Below are 4,463 nucleotides of genomic sequence, written 5' to 3' on the forward strand. Positions count from 1 at the left end.
AGAAATCAATTGAAATCATATTGACCTAGATTGTACCTGATTCTTCAGTGGACGTGTTCTCTATACTAACCAGCAGATGGCAGTGTATCACCGTTTGAACATGATGAGAAGTGAATCTGTATCTGGACAGGCTGTGAGTACTAGGCCTACAATGCCAGCCCCATTATCTGAACATTGAAAAGAGATGAGTACCATTCTGATGATTCATGTAGATTTAGTTTAGTATTTCACATTAATTCCCAGGAGACAAGACATCACTGGTAAAGTTGTGCAGTAGTTTGTATTTGTTCATGTGGTGCTGTCTTAGCTGTCTATGTTTTGTTCTGAACATTCCTACAAACAGTGGGGGGTTAATTTGGTAGCCTGTGAATCAAAATGCATTGTGCTGGTTTGTCTTTGCAGCATAAATTAGTTACAATACAGCAATGCTAGCTGGTACCTTGCTCGTAAAACAAAGCGAGTTGTGGTTAAACACTTTGTCATACTAGATTGTAGAACGCACGCAAGGGCAAATGTGGTGTTCCGCAGAAGATTTTGCTTAATCCTGCAAACAAACAAATGGTCACATGTGAAAACAACCTCGACGGAGGTAAAATATCTTACAGGCTTCACTGTAGGCAGGGTTTCTTCAAGGCCTGGTGGTTGATACTGTTTTTGTTTAGTCTCTTCGCTTTGAGTAAATTACACTCTTATTCTCTCAATGACAGAATGACCAGTGTGAGATGAAGCCATGTGTAAGTAAAACTCATTTATTGGGTCTTCTGGGAAAAGAATACCCTGAACTCTGTTCTGGTAACAACAATTTGCGACCCAAATGCCATGATGTGGGGTGGGGGTGGCACAGCTGGGTAGCCAACTGTTTTATTTCTGAAAGAGTTAGCCCATTCAGTTGGGATTAAATATTGAACAGTCTGCCTTACCTTCATGGTAATCTTTAACTGAACTACATGCCTAATTTCACTACACACAAAAACCATGTGGACATAATGAATACTTCAATGGTTTTGTTATTCTGGGTAGTGGTCCAACATCTGCTCAGTTAAACTAAACTGTCAAGAACCAAGAAAGAACTCGAATATAGGCCTACTTCACTTTGAGCTGGTGTGCAGCTTTAACATTACAGGTTTGTGTAAGTATTACACAAACATTTATTATCAGAGGTAGCGTAAGGTGTGTTTCAGGCACAGAAACAGTTCATTGTGATGTTGTACAGTATAGGTTAGCGATAGTTCATAGTTGGTTTCCAATGTGAAGCAAAGGTAGGCTACGACACACGGCTCTTCAAAATGGCGACAAGGGTTCTGTGTGTGGCTTTCCCAGGAGGAGTTGCGCGAGGTCCCTCGATGTTTTTACCCATGGCGCCATTTTTTGAAGATGGTCCGACAGTTTCCTGTAAAGACAAATATGGCGTTGGTAAAAAAGCCTTAATGACAAACGAAACGGCAGTTTGGCCAAACGAATGCACGGCCGTATACTTACATATAAGCGCACTGGTGGTGGTCTAGTTCTGTTCGCAGTTCCAACTCTCCTTTTGGGGTGCCGTGTCAGGGCAGCTTGTGGTGGCGGATTAGGCTCCAGAGGAGCAAATGCAGCTGGCTGCCTAGCAGCTCTTGGTGGTTGTCCTGCGAGACGAGCGGACCGACGGCGTGCCCAAGAGAGTGGAGTGACAGCGGTGGACAGGGTTGCAGGCCCGGGGGTCAAAGGCGAAACCGTCGGCTGGATGAGTGCAGGCGATCCATATCTGATTGGCAAGGACCCTGCCACTCGCGGTGCACTTCGCGGAGGATTTCGCGGCCTCAGTGATCTCCCTGTGTTCGACGTCATCCGGGCTCAAGGACCAGAGGAAGAATACTTGACACACTAGAAGGGCATGGCTGTCCTTGCTTTAAACCCCCGGGCGTTCACGCCCTTAACCATTAGGGCGTGGATTGGGGTGAGCCTGCTATTCAGATAGTGTGTCATTGGTCAAATTAAAAAAGATACAGTTGTTGGTGCCACATTTTACCACAGTGTTCTGTTAAGTGCTCATTTAGTTTTATAAAACAATTTGTTTTCCACAGCAGATTTCTAGCCCATTGTAGTTAACGAAAACAGCAGTGATGGAAGGTTGTAGCTCTATGTTAACTTTTATGCATCTTATAGGCTACAAACTTCAAAAATTAGTAATTCAAACCAAATTCGTGTCATTATTAGGAGACCTTTAGACATTTGGATCAGTGTTTTTGCAGTGTAGGGTAAACATTTATCAGGCATTTACCATACAGTCATTCAAGAGTACGGCTTTGTATTCGTACATTCTTACAATGATTAAATGCGTCTAATTTGGGATTTGTACGTAGCCTATCGACATTAATCGGATGTATACTTTTTTTTATCGTGGGAACCCAACTTCTGATCATACGATAGGTTAAATGTCCATCAAGAGGGTTCAGTGGTAACCTACAGACTGGTGCCAGGAGCAGGACGTCCCTCTTCATCCAGCTAGACTTAAGAAAGTTCGTTAAGAAAGTTCCTCGGGGTGTTTACATTTTTTATTTGGCACTTTCTTTGTGCCATCACAGCTCTTTTACATCTTTACTTGAGTTACTAACGTGAACTTTTAAATTAATGTTCCAGTGGAAACCCGATGTGCAGATAGTTTGGAGGCAGGAATGTTGGACCAAAACTCACAATCCCAAATCGTCGTGACGGTTTGTACCGAAACCATTAGCTACACAATGGCACAATAAGATCAGCCCCCCATCATCCTTTGGCCAGCGTACATGGTGATTAGCCATTTGGCCATTAGCAACATTGCACATATAAAGACTAGTGAACATGTCTGTCAGCTTCCATTATCATGGAAAACACTAGAAACAAGAGCTGCTGTAACCCCTGTTACTGTGCTGCCAGAGGGTAATGTTTTTACATTGCCCCCAATGTGTTCATAGAATTTAACCAACATATTGAAAGCCCATGTAAAGTAGGCTGAATGAGTTTTTTGTAAAGGAAAAAAAAAACATGGACAGGATAATGTGGATGTTGTTCAGCATTTTCTTTGAGCCTTAAAACCATCACTATATCTGAGTGTGAAGTGGCCAGACAGGACCAAAGACACTGAGGGAGAACGGTCCTCTCCAGGGCTGTTTGACAAAAGTGATGTGTGAAACACAAAGTACTGCCCCCAGTATCCCTTTTTACAGATGCATTAAAAAAACACCACCAGTCTAGTTATGTGGCAGAATGAAATAGTCATGCACTCTCACACAGGGAGCTTTAGACATAGGAAGGAGAGTCCTAAATGAATCATGTTCATCCAGCGCACATCACCTGCTATGATGTAGCTTTCTGCTAAGATGTTTTCCCTGTTGAAAGAATATGCATCCTGTTATGGTTAGCTAAGTAAGCATTAGTTTACAGGGAATATGTCCCTGTGCAGATCTTGTATATTAGATTCTGTAACAATTTTTCAATGAATTCACTGAATAATGAAATGTTTGTTTTGATGCTAAGTGTGTGGAGAGCTGGGCAGAAGGAGAGTATGGCAACAACGCAGGACCACACTGCGCAGAGATGAGCAAGGATTAGCCAGCATATTCAAAGCTAGGATTATATGCAATGGCATAAATACCTGCCTGCCACATTAACACAAAGAGGGGCTAGGAGTCACATCAATTGTGCATTTAAACATATCTTAAGATCATTGAAACTTGTGAAATGTGTTTTTAAGAGGAGAAACATCTTATAATCCACTATCAATTTTGTACGTATCATGTACGTACCATCTATAACCAGCACGCTTATCCTCATAGAGTGGAAGTAAGGGAAAGAGATGGCCGGAGTGGAGGACATTTAAGGGCATTTGGGGTGTTCTGCTGGACAACTGGCCCTTCTTCATCCAGCTGGCCATTAGGAAACGTCCCTCCACAAACTGCTTCCTCAAGCTGCACCTTCTCCCTGGTGTGCTCTCAGAGTGATTGGCTGCAAAGAGTGCTTACAGTTCAGGTGGCCAGGTGTGGATGTGTGCGTGGGGGTAATGTGTTAAAGGGAAATGTACATTTTTGCGTGTATGGATGTGTGTGTTAGAAGGGGAGGGGTACCGTGTGTGTGTGGATGTGTGAGGGGAAAAGGGATGGTGTGTGTGTGTGTGGAATAGAGAGAGGTGTGTTGTGTGTGTGTGTGTGTGTGTGTGTGTGTGTGGACTAGAGAGAGGTGTGTGTGTGGAATAGAGAGAGGTTTGGGAGTGTGTGTGTGTGTTTGTGTCTGTGCGTGCGCGTGCGTGCGTGTGTGTGTGTGTGTGTGTGTGGAATAAAGAGAGGTGTATGTGTGTTTGGGAGTGTGTGTGTGGGGGGGGCGATTGTGTGTGTGTTATAGAGAGAGGTGTGTGTGTGTGCATGTGTCGGCCCTCCAGGAGCATTTCTGCTGAGCCTCATTTGCACAGCGACATTTAATTGGCTGCAACAATTAATTATTGTGTCAGAAAG

This window comes from Sprattus sprattus (assembly GCF_963457725.1).
Source record: "Sprattus sprattus genome assembly, chromosome: 18".
NCBI classification, from domain to species: domain Eukaryota; kingdom Metazoa; phylum Chordata; class Actinopteri; order Clupeiformes; family Clupeidae; genus Sprattus; species Sprattus sprattus.